The sequence below is a fragment of the Rattus norvegicus genome, chromosome 5 (genome assembly GCF_036323735.1).
Source record: "Rattus norvegicus strain BN/NHsdMcwi chromosome 5, GRCr8, whole genome shotgun sequence".
Lineage (NCBI taxonomy): Eukaryota > Metazoa > Chordata > Mammalia > Rodentia > Muridae > Rattus > Rattus norvegicus.
The window spans coordinates 64,813,936-64,829,281 of NC_086023.1; the positions used below are offsets into that span (position 1 = coordinate 64,813,936).

Below are 15,346 nucleotides of genomic sequence, written 5' to 3' on the forward strand. Positions count from 1 at the left end.
CTTGAATCAGATCTGGGCAGCATATGTGTTTTGTTTGGCTGGCACAGAAGCTGATAGTTTCTTCATGTCTTTTACTGAAGACTGAGCGCTGCCACACAGCCAGCCTCTCCCCACAACCTGCCCTCCCTCATCTCCCAGACCCACAGCACCCTCTTACTGCTGGCAGTGGCCACCCAGGATTTAAATCCTCTCGGGAAGATGATTTTCTAATCTGACCGTGAACATTGGTCTGCAAATGGATTTGCTCAGACAGGAAGTCATGCTGGTCTGTGACCTGCATGCCCGAGGACCACTCTCTGAGCTTGGTGCTCTACAATTTACAAAGTCCCTTCCCCGCTGTTTTCTCCTCGGACCCAAGTGTCCAACTAGGAAATGAACAAGACCAGAACACTAGAGTAGATCCCCACTTGAAGATCCCCAGGTCACTCAGCTTGCTAGCACCTGGTGCCAATAGGTGCCAAGTCAGGCTGCAAGAGAGTTGTCGAGAGGCCTACAGGACAAAGGGACAAAGGGACTGGAGCAGCAAACAAATGAACCCGTAGAACAGAAAGTAACCTCCATATTGGGGGGGATGGGTTAAGGGTGGCAAAGGCTCGCAATCTCCTTGGGCCTTCCTCAGCTTGAAGACTCCACATTATGGCTCTGTGGACACAGGACGTCCAGCCATGCTGTGTTCTGGGCTCCCATAGTGGTCCTAAGAAGGGCAGGAGGGGAGCAAAGATGCCACTTCCTGGAACAAGGCTTCTCTCCCCGGATTCTCTGTGTTGTCACCGCCTGCGGAGTGGGCTGGGACAGACTGCAGGTTGTGAGCAGGGAGGGCGGAGGGAGCCGGCCATATGGAGCCGGATGACAGAATTTGGCAGTGGGAGCTCCACAGATGGGCCTGCTTATGTCCAGACACAACCGGAGGCCAAGGCCTGAATCATCTCTCTAGCAATTTCTTGTTTCCAAACACGTCTTTTGAAGAATGTGGGGATTCTCGGAGCAGATATCAGAACCCCTGCTGGGAGTAGAGACAGACAGCAGAAAATAGTGTTGTTTCCGTACAGGGGTGATGGAAAATGAAGGGACCAGACTGCTCGCCGAAATGGGGTGGGGTCACTTAGACGGCGAGAATGCCTGGTGGCTTACACATTACCCAGAGAGTCCAGGTCAAAGGCATTACTGTATTTTTCAGGGATTCTCTGAGGATTCTCAGCACAGTAGCCAGTCCAGGATACACAACAGGGATCCTGGAGCAGATGACTTACCTGTTAGTGAAGGCTGAGTCCTGCATGAGGAAGATCAGATGAGGTAGTCTCCTGCCTCCAATGACCCTCTCCACCAAGAGTTAAGATTCTAGAGGGCCCCTGCCCAGTTCCTTGGCACGGCCTTCCAGTAGTTTCCTAGGATCCTGAGGAAGGTGGCAGGACCCTTCTGACTTCAGTATGAAGTCAAAGCCGTTCTGCCTGCCATTCAAGGCCCCACCGGGATCTTTTAACTTCTTGAAATGGGATTTCATGGATTCCAGGATGGGCTACGTGGCCAAGAGTGGTCTGAGCTTCTGGTCTTCCTGTATCTACCTCCCAAGCGCTTAGATTTACAGGTACAACCCCACCACACCCATTGCTGTAGTGCTGAGGACTAGGACAGAGCTTCACACAGGCTCGACCAACTGAGCCACACCTCCACCCTCCAGCCTGTCTTCAGTTCTTATGCCCACCTCCCATGTGTCACTAACCCTGAGCTCTAATTGGCTATACTGCCCCCTGAGTAATCCAGCCTGTCCGGTGTGAGGCTCCCAAGTGGCCCCTAGCCTCCGCTCACCATGGCTCTTGAGTTCTGCTCTGTGTGTCTTCCAGTGCACCCGTCCTGTCGCCTCGTCTGCATATCTGCCCCGTGAGGATGCACATCCCTAGCCCATGCTTCTTCTCAATGCCGGAAAGAATGCCCTTACGTGTGTGCTCCACGTACAGGCTGGCTGGGAGTTCCCAGATATCACGTGGTAGGGTTCATCTCATTATAAACTGAGGCCGGAGAAGAAGAGGAAGGAGATGGGGACCCGCTTCCACATCTGGCTAGTGCGGCAGAGACTGAGGCCAGGCACCTGGCTCCAGGCCCTGCGTTCTTTCCACCGTGCCCTGGCTTTCCCTAAACAGTCACTCTGTCTGTCCATCTCCTCAGAAACATGCTGAGACAGAAGTTCACTGGATGCTCTTCTGGTCCTCAATGGTCCCACTGATAGATGAGGAACCTGAGGATAGAGAGGTTCTTTGGTTTCTCCAAGGCCATCCAAACCAGGTTCTCCTCAGCCCATCTCTGGAATAACTGAAGCCACAAAACACACCCCATGTACTTAGCATAGTACACATTGGGTAGCTCTTTCCCTCAGCCTTAGTGTCTCCTTTGCTCAATGCTCTGGGCTGAGTATAATCAGCCCGTTTATTCAGACGGCAACATGGAGATTCCCAGCAAGCAACTGACTGGCTCCAGTCAGCAGGTGTATGAGTTACGATTGCTGTGTAACAAATGACCCCCCACCCCCACCCCCACGCCCTAAACCTGGAGGCTCATAATGGTATGTATTTCTGATGGTCTAGTTTCTGTTCCAAGGACTCGGCGTAACTTGGCTGTGCCTTCTGCTACAACATCTCTTCAGCCGGGGTGTGTACTGGGGCCCTGTGGTCCCACCTGAAAGCTCAAAGGATCAGCTGCCTGTCTCATCCTCTTGACTATAAGCAATGTCCAAGTCCATGGGCCTAAACTCTTCACCGATTGACCAAATGACCTCTGGTTTCCTTGCCATGTGGGTGTCTCCAGTTTGACAGCTTGCCACAGTGGTGTGTGAACAAGACACCGTAAGAGAGAGAGAGAAGGCTAGCAAGAAAGTCAGTCTTTGTAACCCTGGAAGTGGTGCAGGTCTCATTTCCAGTAGGGTATCAATTAGAAACAAGTCACAAGGTTACCCACCTTTAGATACCTTCGGTCTAGGGAAGAGGTCTTCCTACAGCATGGCTCCCCGAAGGGGGACAATTGCCTGACCATAGTAGGGAGCTGACCCAGCTGGTGTGTACAGATCTGACCTTTCCCTACCAGTTTGAATGTTCCACGGGCTGCTGAGGCAGGAGGCAATCAGCCCCCCCCCCTTCCTGTGTTCTAGAAAGGCTCTCAGGAAGAGAGATGGCCCCGTTTTAATTACAGTGCTGGCCCCAGGGAGGACCCAGCTCATCTTTGGATAGTCTTCCCTCAACCCGGTGCTGCCAGTCTTGACTTTAAATCAAACTGCTCTCCTGTTCAAGGGCTCTGGGCCCCAGGCAGAAACAGGATTTATGAATGGGTGACCAAGAAATGTAATATCAGGGATCGGGACCCAGACAGCAATGTAAACCAGGAAGTCCTAGCAAGACAGCTCCCCCACCCCACCCCTGTGACCTCTCACGCACAGCCTCCGCCTTTATGAAAATCTTCCATCATCGTCCTTTCTGCCCACTGCTTTGTCCCTCCTGGCTGCCTGCACCTCAGGCCCCACCCTCACAGAGTCCGGGCCACCTATACTTTCTACAGCTGCGTTCTCTGCCCCCGTCTATGTTGTCCCTTCTCCTGTCCCCAGTCCTCCTGACCTCCACTCTGCATTGGCCACCCTCCTGTCTGCATAACTGCAATGTCATTTCCCCAAGCCTCTGTGGTCAAGCTTTACCCGGGATCCCTTCCTTCACTTGCTGTGCTGTCCCTTGCCCAATACATGGAGCACTGTGAGCCTTCAGAACAGAGCCACCACATGCATGCCATTCTCTCCCAACTGGACAGAACCTCCTCAGGACACGGCTGGGTTCTACCACTACCTGCCACCCCAGTGACCACAGTCATCATCCTTGCCAAGGGACTTGCCTGATCAAAGACTCTCAGTGGCTTGCCATTGTCTGTGGAACCGAACTTACACTCCTCAGCCCTCCTCAGACCTGCAGTCAAGCCTCCACCATCTGACCTGCATGGGACCCCCCTGGCTTCATCTAGTATTCCTCTTCCCCAGCCCCTCCACTTCCACTCTTGAGAGACGCTCACACAGGACAACCCCTACCTCCCATCTCAGGGAAACTATGGCTCAAGACACGGTCTCTGTTCCTTAGGCAAATTTCTGCTCACCCATCTCATGATACCCCAAAGGATGTCTCCTCCATGAAACCCTCTCTGACCACCTTTCAGGAGGCAACTAACTCAGTCCTTTGAGCTGCCTCGTCCCAGGCTGGACTGATTCAGGTTTCCGAGGACTGGTACAAAGGTGCAAGGGAGAATCTGTTCCAACCACCCCCTCCTTCGGTTAGATCTCTCTGGTGTAGGGGTACCACCTTCAAACCCAGCCCTGCTGTTGTCTAAGGTTCTGGAGACAAGACAAAGGCATCCCGTTGGGGGGAGGGGAGCTCAGGAAATCTCCAGGAGGCGCCTGACAGTCCTGTTCCCCCTACTCAAGAAAGCACCCAGAAGGCTGCACCCCGCCCCCCATGAGGGTACTCACCAGAAGGCCCTGCTGGATTGGAGCCAGGGGAGGGGGTAGGCGCCCAGGGGTGTGTGTGTTGGGTGGAGGCGGGGACTTGTCATCAGCTAGGACAGCTTTTGATGGCTCTTGTTCTGGTTCCCAATGTCTTTGTTTGAATTCACTAAGACAGAGTAGAGACCGCCACAGAAGGGAAGGGAGCCTCAGGAAAGTTGGCTCATGGCTTTTCGAGGGATCCCAGGGAAAGGTGGTATAGCCTTCTTTGTAAAAGTAAAATCCATCAGGTAAGGACGCTCCCAGGGAACCTGTAGGCTCTGAGCCAGGCCTCCCCTGCTCTCTGGGAGGAGTTACCTTAACCAAAGTCCTTTCAGGTGAGGTAAGACACATTCTTTGGGTCTGGCTTGTGGTCTTCAGTGTTTGTTTGTCTGTCTGTTCTGACTCCTCAGGCTGTCCTTCTGAACTCACACCTCTTCAAACAGCTCCCACAAGCCCCCCTTCTGCCTTCTCTGTCTCAGCATGTCCCCACAGATGCCCCACCAGGCCATTCAGTGCTTACACCCTTCCCTTTTTCTGAGAATCCAGTCCATCCTCTTGTTCACAACAGTCCACTCGAATGTCCCTTATCCTGGCCAGCAAGTTTAACACATCACAGATTTCAGTCTATCTCTGCCCTTTCCTAGGTAGGTGCTCTTGGGTGAGTCTCTTCACAACCCCCTCTCCCCAAACATACACACACACCGCCACCACCTCAGTTCTCTACTGTGAAACTCGAGACAGACAGTACCTGACCCAGGTAAGGAAGCAGTGGCTGAGTGTGATCCAGCAGGGCCACACAGGTCCTGTGCACATGCACAGCCACCATGGCTTCCACTGTACAGGCTTTCCTCACAGTGACACACTTTCCTGTCAGTTCTTCTCTGTGCTCTTCCTAGACCCATCTTCTCTATTCTGACAATACACACACACGTGCACACACACACACACACACAAATACACACAGACACATGTACACACACAGACACATGCACAAACACACACATACACAAGCACACACACAGATATACACACAAACACACACACAGACACACATAGACACACACACAAACACACACACATACATAAACATACACACACATACACAAACACACATAGACACACACACTAGACACACACCCCAACACACAAACATAGACACACACACACACACACACACACACACACCACAAAGATACAAACACACAGATACACACACTAATTTGAACTCAGAGCTACCACTTCCTGTTGGCAGCATTGGGGACAACATCAGATCCTAAGCACAGGGTCCAACCAATCCTCTTCAGAGTGCCACATACCCTTGGTCTTCTCCAACACCTTGGAACAATAGTGGGCCTGAGCCAGCAGTCCCAAGAGGTCGCACGTGTAGCAGCTCCAAGCACCTAACACCTCTGAAAGGGTGGGATGGGAGGTTGGTGAGCATGCTGGCTGACGGCTGCTGGGCTGAATGCTGGGATGGAGGCAAGGGTGTAGACAGGCCTTCAGAGAAGATGAAACTTATAAAATGTATTCATTTCTGTCTGCTTTTCTAGTGAGTTCCCACAAACTCCCTGGTATAAGACAACACAGATTGTTCTTTCACATTCTGGGGATCTGACATCCAAAATCAGTGTGAGTAGGACCAGTGTTAGGGTGTTGGCAGGGCTGGTTCCTTCGGAAGTTCTGGGAGATGACTCCTTCCTTGTCTCACTGTCTCAGGGCTGCCTAAGTGCCTTGGCACACACACACCTCACTTGGCCTTTTGTGGCCAGCACCACACGAAACACTAACTAGGCTCACTTCCCACTTGTAAGAACCCTTCTACTGAGGCTATAGAGATGACCCAGTAGGTAAAGACTGTTTGCTCCGCCAACATGAAAACCTGAGTTTGGAGCCTAAAACCATGTTAAAATCCAGGCATGGCTGCCTGTAAACCCGTCACTGTAGCACTCAGAGATAGGAGGATCACTGGACCTTGCTTGTTGGCAGATGACTTACCTGCAGGTTGTTAGAGGCTATACCTCAGAGGAATAAGGCATCTAATGTCCTCCTCTGGCACAGACACCCACATCGTCTCCTAACACACATACACGCACACACACACACACACACACACACACACACACACACACACACACATCACCACCACCCTTGGAATCACATTTGGGCCTGCCAAATAATAACGGCACAGTCCCTGTGGTAGTTTGAATGAGAATGTCCCCTTAGGCTCATGTGTTTCAAAGCTTGGTCCCCAGTTGATGGAACTGTTTGGGAAGGATCAGGAGGTGTGGTCTTGTTGGAGCACGTGTGATCTTGTGGGAGAAGGTGTGTTACTGTGGGGGTGGGGTGGGACTGATGGTTTAAAAGCCCCATGCAAGGCCCAGTCTCCACCTCACCCCCCGTCTCTGTGTGTGTGTGTGTGTGTGTGTGTGCGCGCGCGCGCACACACACGCCTGTGGATCAGGATGTAAAGCTTCTAGGTATTGCTTCAGCACCATGCCCGTCTGCTTACTACCATGACGATCACAGACTAACCCTCTAAAATTGTAAGCAAGCCCCTGGTTAAATGCTTCCTTCTGTACGAGTTGCCCTGACCATGGCATCTCATTACAGCACTAGAACAGTAATGGAGACAGAAGACCATACCCACAGATTCAGGCCATCAGGGAACGGTTGTCTTGGGGAGTGCTGATGGCAGTGTCCTGTAACCCCCAGGGTGGGCAACACAGAGACCTTTGTCACCTTGACTACAGTGTTGGACTCACAGACCCTCCACAGGGGATAGAAGTGTTCAGACTCTGGTGCACACTCACTGATGCCAGGAACTCAGGTGACTCTGGTAAGAGCTGGTGGCTGCATCCATCCAGTCAGTGTCCCAGTCGGTCCTGACGTTGTGCCACAGTTTGGGATAATCCCACAGCAATAGGGATTGTCTCAGTTACTGTTCTAGTGCTGCGATGAGACGCCATGGTCAGACACCTGCAAGAAACTTGTCTGAGACTTCGCTCTGCACTTGTTACAGTGTTAGCCTGCAGGGTTACCTCAAAAAGGTCCACATGAACTAAGTGCAGTTCTCAGAGCCAAGATCAGGCAGGCAGCTCATAGCCACTTGTAAGTCCAGCTCCAGGGATCTGACAGCCTCTTCTGGCCTCTGCTGGAACCTGTAGTAGAACACTTCAACACACACACACACACACACACACACACACACACTTAAAAATAAGATAAATATATGTTTGAAAAGTAGTACTAAACATGACAGTACATACCTGTAATCTTCCCTCCTGAAAGGCTACTGTCCAAGGCCAGCCTGGACTACAGAGCAAAATTTAGCCTCAAAACCACAAGAACAAAAGAAGAAAAGTGCTAAGCTGAGTCTATAACACAGGCTCATTTGGTTATGTTACAGTGCTCTAGAGTCTCCAGTTTTGCTCACCACAGTGACACATGCCCGGAGGTGAGCTCACCCTCCTGCATTCAGGGGACATGTGAGAGGTACTGGCCTAAGAAGAACCTATTCCGGGCTGGAGAGATGGCTCAGCGGTTAAGAGCACCTGACTGCTCTTCCAGAGGTCCTGAGTTCAATTCCCAGCAACCACATGGTGGCTCACAACCATCTGTAAAGAGATCCGATGCCCTCTTCTGGTGTATCTGAAGACAGCTACAGTGTACTTATATATAATAAATGAATAAATAAATCTTTAAAAAAAAAAAGAAGAAGAAGAACCTATTCCAGCTCATTCCACAGCACTCTGATAATTAAAACTCAGGACGCAAGGCAGAGCCACCCTGTAGACAGCTGCCCTGACCCCAACCATGGCACGTGAGCGTCTGTATTCTGTTTTGCAGAGGGAGAGCCGGTCATGTGACATGAGCCCCTGTGCAGAGAGAAGCAGACCACGCTGGAAGAGGGCACTTGGCTTGTTGCCAGCTCTCTGCAACTCTCCACAGGTCCTCTTCTTCTGGAGCACTGGGGTGAGCCAGGTCCTGGATTCCACGAAATTCCTTTTGTCCTTATTCCAAGAATCCCTCTCCCACCTCCACCCTGTGGCTCTGCAGGAGGGCATCTGTGATTCATAGCAAGAGCTCTGCATGCCTTGTCCTCCCCAGCCTTCTAGTGCCGTGGGGAGGAGAGGGCATGTTCTGTCTCCCTCTCGGGCCCTTTTATTTCAGATTTGTATCTCGCTCCTACCACCACACTCACGACAAGCTAACATTTGTCAGCCCGTATAAAAGAGGAGGCAGCATGTTTCCTACAAGCCCTCTCCCCTCTTCCCTGAACTCCACCCTGTGCCCTGCAAGCACTGGGTTGTGGTGCCTGCTCCTGGGACTGACGGACACCATCCTCTCTGTACCCGAGGATGGGTTAGGGAACTTGGGTGAGCCTTAAGCTCTGTTACGTCTTAGAGAACAGGAGAATAAGAAGAGCACTCAGCTCCCCCAGGCAACCAGGAAACAATTTGCAAGACGGAATTCAACAAGCAATGCCAACAAGATCATAATGACCATATTTATGGGCGAACGAGGAGGCCTGGGCTCGGGTTTTCATTATCGTGTGTACAAATGTGATCGTCTCCGTGCAGCCTGCCTCCCGCTCCAGGCGGCAGCTGTTGGCTGGTGCATGGTAATTTGATGTAAATTGCCCCCCAAATATGGTAATTCCCTCCTCTGCCAGGGGAGCTTGAAGTCACAAACCTGGAGAGGTTGGCAGCAGATGTTTTCTTACCGCTCTGTAGGCTGCTGGTGTTGTGGAAAGATGGCAATGGGGTCCCGAGACAATGCTGCTCCTGCTACTTCCTGTCTGGAGATGCTGCGGGCACTCAGTGTCCACGCCTGGGAAGTAGGCACAGTGATTGTCTCCTCTGCTTGAAGTAGCAGAGAGAATAAGCATCGCTACACACGATATGTTCACCACATAGTGGTGGGTATTGTTATTTTGGACCTCAATGGTGACACCTATAGGGGTTGGCAGTCCATGCCCAGTGCCACCCCTTGGTCCTCAGTGGTAGCTACTGGGGGTGGGGGTGGGGTGGGGGACAGCAAATAAAAACAAAACAATTACAGTGAACGTGACGTGGTAGCTCACACCTGTAATCCCAGGATTTGGGAGGTGGAGGCAGGAGGATAGCCAAAAGTTAAGACGCCAACATGGGCTACGTTGTGAGTTTCAGGACCGCCTAGGTACAGATTGAGGACCTGTCTTCAAGTAACAAAACAAAGACAAAATAATACAACGATAACGACCGTGCAAAGGAATGCCCGGCCAGGAGCAGACACAGCTTTGCCGTCATTACAACCTAAGATCTCCCTGGGGTTTTTAAGGAAAAAAAAAATCAATACTTCAATATGTAGATGAGAGAGCACAGACAATTTCTCCAGAGAAAGGCGGTGACAAACTCAAGGAAAGAGGTGTTTTTTCTCTCCGGCTTCTTTTCTGTTTTTCTTTAATCAAGAGTGAAAGACACAGTAAAACAACCTTGAGATAGCTTTATTCCAGGAAAACTACAGAAACACAGAATGCCGGGTGTGGGTGGCACTTCCAGGAGGGGTGATCTGCCCTGGGGGTGTTGGGGTGGGGGATGGCAGCCTGATCTGCCCTGGGAGAGGGGGAGGAGGGATGGCAGCCTGCCCAGTGTGGACAGTTTGTGGGAACAACTAACATTGTGTCCCCAAAGCCAAATCAAGATAAATGATGCAGGTGTCTCGCTAATGTGAATTTATTTCGTGGAAATTGTCCAATAGAAGGGGAAAGGCCCATAAGGAAGGCTGGGAGGACATTAGAGAGGCAGAGCAGAGCCTACCACCGCAGACAGGGAGGAAAGCCAGGACTGCCGCGTGGCACACTCCGGAAGCTCTCAGAGTGGCTGTGTTCTGGGGAGGGGATCAGCCCCATGGAGTAATGTTTAGGGTGTATTTTTAATTCAGAGAAAGAGGACAAAAGGTTCTTTACAACTATAAAGAGAGAAACTATATGCACATATCATTGTGGGGCCCAGGGAGTGCATGGATGTCAGAGAGAGGTAGAGAGAACAATGGGGTGTCCAACACAGAGAGCACGGGGGTTGGGGGGCCCTCCTAGGACTCTGCCTCTCCCTTGCAAAGATCACAGAGCAGTGGTCCCCAGCATTGGGTGGGCTCTGGGAAGCTAGCTGGGTAGAGGGACCTGCAATAGACGATAGTTCTGTTAAAAAGATGTTTCTTGTGGTCAGAGCCTCCGAAGTGGGGCAAGGGCTGGCTCCTTAAGTGAACTGGAGGGCTGGAGGCATGCAGCCCAGGTTGGAACAGTCACATGGGACTGGGCAGTGGGAATCTATGTCTCCTAGGATGGCTAGATAATGCCAACGAACTGTCTGCCCATTCTGGCCCATATGTCCACACAGCTCAAAGGAAAGACAAACCCGTTTGTTTACGAACCATGGGGAAGGAAAGAGAAAGAGAGAGGAGGAAGGAGAAATAAAAAGGGATTGAGCTGGGGGGAGGGGAAAGGAAGGGAGGGAGGAAGAAAGGGAGGGAGAGAGGGGAGGAGGAGAGAAGGGGAGGGAGGAGGAAGAGAGGCAAGCTGGGCGTAATCCCTTTGTAAACACGGGCAGAAACTTGTCTTCCTAATTGAAAAGCCCATGTGGGCCGCTTAATCCAGTCCATGTTAATGAGACCAACCACATTAAAGCAGATATCGACTACAGCCGTCACACTGCCAGGGAGGGGACCAGAGGGAATATATCCACCAGAGTGCCGCCGGAAGAGCTCTGGTCCCATGGAAATCAGTGTGTGTGTGTGTGTGCGGGTGTGTGTGTGTGTGTGTGTGTGTGTGTGTGTGTGTGTTCTAACAACATCCCATGGTACAGGCAACCAGTGGCCTCACACTCACATAGCAGGAGTTTGGGGGAGGGGGATCCCCACTCCCACCCCGTGACCTTTGTCCTTTTAAAAGGGACAAAGTGACCTGAAATGATATGATATTAAAATGGTGTGATAATCTCACTGATAAGTGGATATTAGCCCAAAAGCTGGGAATACCCAAGATACAATTCACAAACCACATGAAGTTCAAGAAGAAGGAAGACCAAAGTGTAGATGCTTCAGTCCTTCTTAGAAGGGGGAACAAAAATATTCACAGGAGGAAATATGGAGACAAAGTGTGGAGCAGAGATGAAGGAAAGGTCATCCAGAGACTGCCCTGGGGGATCCAGCCCACATACAGTCACCAAACCCAGACAATAGTGCTGATGTCAAGAAGTGCATGCTGACAGGAGCCTGATACAGCTGTCTCCTGAGAGGCTGTGCCAGAGCCTGACAGATACAGAGGCGGATGCTCACAGCCAACCACTGAACTGAGAACAGGGTCCCCAATGGAGGAGTTAGAGAAAGGGCTGAAATAACTGAAGTGGTTTGCAACCCTATAAGAAGAACACAATATCAACCAACCAGAGCTCCCAGAACTCCCAGGGACTAAACCACCATCCCAAGAGAACACAGGGATAGACCTATGGCTCCATCTGCATATGTAGTAGAGGACGGCCTTGTCGGGTATCAATGGGAAAAGAGGTCCTTGGTCCTGTGAAGGCTCAATGCCCCAGTGTAGAGGAATGTCAGGGTGGGGAAGTGGGAGGGAGTGGGTGGGTGGGTGAGAGAAGCAGGGGGTGGGGTGGGGTGAGATACCGGGTTTCTGGAGAGGAAACCAGGAAAGAGGCTAATGCTTAAAATATATATATATATATATATATATATATATATATACACACACACACACACACACACACACACACACACACACATATATATATATATATCTCCAATAAAGGAAAAAAAGAAACAAAGCATAAGTTAAACTAAAAAAATAAAAATAAAGTAACGTGACACACTAGGGAATAAGAACTCAAGATACTGTACCCTCAACCCAATTACTTTGGGTATGAAGCTTAAACAGATATTCTTTGCAAAAAAGAAAAAAAGAAAAAGAAAAGAAAAGAAAAGACACATTAGCATATCACAATTAAGTTACATTGGATTGTACTAACTCTAAAAGTTTTGTGAAATATAATTATATTATGTCCCACTTCTGTTTCCTCTCTCCCTTTACTTGTTCCCTCTCAAATTCATAGCCTCTTTTTATTTCATTACTATTGTTACACGTTTAAAAAAAAAAGATGGTGTGATAGAAAACTCTCACACAGGGCGGTAAGCACAAATGCGCTCTTGGCTCGATTTGTCTTTGGGGTGATCTGTTTGATGACTTCAAAGAAATCAGGCCCAAGACAGAGCTGGGCCTCCAGGTGCTGGGGATAGGGCTGAGCTCAGCCAGTTTTTCCAACAAATGCTCTTTTCCTGGGCCTCGTGCTCAGCAGTAAGCCTCTGGCCATGCATGAGATCAACAGGGAGCCAGTGGCAGGTGTGGCCATGATCCAGACCCCAGTCATTGGGCCTTGTTGAGGCCTCCTCATCCCCTCACCTAAACCTCATGATTATGAATTGTTCTTTAGCCGGTCACCCTCCCCTCTTCCCTCCACACAGGGCTACCAGGATGCTTTTTCTGATTCACATCTCTGTTTGTGCCAGTTCCTACTCAAACATCTTCCGTGTTTTCCTGTCACCCTCTGGACAGAGCCCAGTGGCATTCATCTTTACTTAACTATAGGCAGCTATCACTACACCCCAACTCTACCCTCAAATCCCTCTTGCCTCACCCCACCTCCCCAGCATATACTTACAGCCCCGGATTCAACTCAGGGCCGGACTGTAGCTGCCACTCCCTGGCCAATAGGTGTAACTCCACCATCTGGTTCAAAGGCTTCTGCAAGATCTGGTATTCGCCCACTGAGCTGTAAAGCAGTCTCCAGGAGTGAAGCTTTTAGTGTAAATGGCCTCATTTAGCTCTGGGTGTTTTGGGGGTGGTCATTTGACTCCTGGGGAATGGGAGGTCTAAGGCTCAGGAGGTGGGGACTCGGCCACGCACCTGCCCGTTCAGAGGCGCAGCTGGCTAAAGCGAACAGTTTTCAGGATCTATGTAACTCCTTGGTTTTTACAAAAGATTGAATAGAGGTACGGAGACATTAAGTGTCTACTTGCATCCCAAAGCTACTGGGTGATGGACTGGATGGATCCAGTTCTGTCATCGCCAAGCTCAGCCCGCCCACACCCAGCGGCTGACAGACAGCAACGCTGAAGTTTCTCTTTGACCTCGGTCACCCACTCTCTCTTGGGCTCCAGGAAAGGGATTTTTCTAGCTCATTATTTAGACGGTGACAGGAAGCTGCTATTCAACCAGACAATGGATGTCCCGTGATTGAAGTGACCCCGCAGTCCTTGACGGTTGTCCATGTTCTGGGAGCAACACTGTTGCTTTGTGTACCGGATCCGTGATAATTAATGGGACCGGGTGGCAGGGAAGGGCCTGAATGAAGCCTAGAACAAGTTCTGGCGGAGTGGAGGGCTATCAAAAGCTACGGGGTGACCCTCCAGTCATGTCTGAAACCACCGGACAGTAGGGCAAAAGGCACTTTCGGGAATTCACTCCCGTTATTGGAGAAGTTCCCTCGCAGCAGAGGTTTGCCGCCCTGTGCAACCCAGCCTTCCATCAGTCCCGTTGGTCCAACGAGAGGGAGATGGCTTTCTAGCTGCATCCCATCTTATTACTGTGACAGGCAGCCAGGCCTGGGGTGGACTTCCTCTGCTTTCAAAGAAGAGATTTCTGCAGTTCTGCGTGTAAGCCTGAGCACACGTTCAGGCTGAAGGGGTTGAAATTTCTGTTTTCCCCAGGGTAGGGTGGAAGAGCCTTGCCCTTGACAAGGTAGTAAAACATCTGTGTTTACAAGAGAGATAAGGAGGAAGCTGGCAGCGTGGGCCTCTGGGGCTGTCTCTCAAAGGTGTTGCCTTGAAGAGCTCAGAGTAGAGTCCAAGGAGCAGCCTGTGCCTGGCCCAGGGTGATGATCTCCTATTTCTGCCTTCTAGACTCCTCTTCCTCTCTCCCACATGCGTACAGAATCTGGCAGGGGGCCCAGCCTGGATACTCGGTGTTAGATGAACTGACGTGTCTGTGAACTTCATCCAACACTCAGCTTTCCATGGTGATCAAACTCAAACCCCGCTCCTACCCCACACCTGTTATTTCCATTCTCTGAACAGTCCTGTGATGCCGCACCTCTTCAGCCTACCTTGACAGCCTTGTCCGTTCCTTCTCTTCCCACACTCCTGCGTCCTAGCTGAATCCAGATGAAAGTCTCCCATATTCCTAAGCAGGGTCACTCCCCAGGTTCTTTCTTCCCATCCTCTGCTGCCTGTCTTTCAAGAGCCTACCTCTTAGCCACATAGATGACATCAGTGTCTTTGTGTATCTGTTTGTCTCATGGGCTCTTCCATGAGGCAGCCATCAGTGGAAAGGAAACTCACCCTGGACTATCAGCTTCCCTATCTGTGACAGGGCAGGTATGTGACCTGCATATTAATTTGGAGTCCCTTGAGGACTGTGAAGGGCAGGAAGCACAGCAGAAGACTCCATGGATCTAGTGTTTCAGAGAGACACTAGAAAACTGATCTCCCCACACTAGGTACTCCCCATGCTGCCAGCCAGCCAGGGCTCTAGATGGGTCAGCGGGACGCACCGCTATGAAACTCAGAAAATACAGGAGTTGGAGGTCACCTTCTGGCCTGAAGCCTCCCTTGGCTGTTGTAGAGAAGGTGGGAATGTGAGGTGTCTTCCTAGCAGGGTTCTGCTGTCCCTGGGTGCTGGGACAGTGGCAGAAGAGCTGAAATGTCTCCTGTTAATTGTCAGAGTGAGGTGGACAAAGAGAGGTGTAGAGAAAGCACAGGGCTCCACTCAGTCCGTTAAGTGACCGAGGAGAATGC

General features: G+C 50.9%; 1 long non-coding RNA gene across 2 annotated transcripts; it reads right to left on the reverse strand.

Moving 5' to 3' along the window:
* Positions 1–539: 539 nt before the first annotated feature.
* LOC134478962 (uncharacterized) lies at positions 540–14,211 on the reverse strand. Of its 2 annotated transcripts, none has more exons than XR_010051790.1 (5): positions 13,213–14,211; positions 7,318–9,337; positions 1,807–2,233; positions 1,251–1,393; positions 540–1,000 (listed from the first exon to the last, which is right to left on the reverse strand). It is a non-coding gene; the product is annotated as an uncharacterized LOC134478962 (long non-coding RNA). The 2 variants fall into 2 exon arrangements; XR_010051789.1 differs by having other exon boundaries at positions 540–1,003.
* Positions 14,212–15,346: the final 1,135 nt, after the last annotated feature.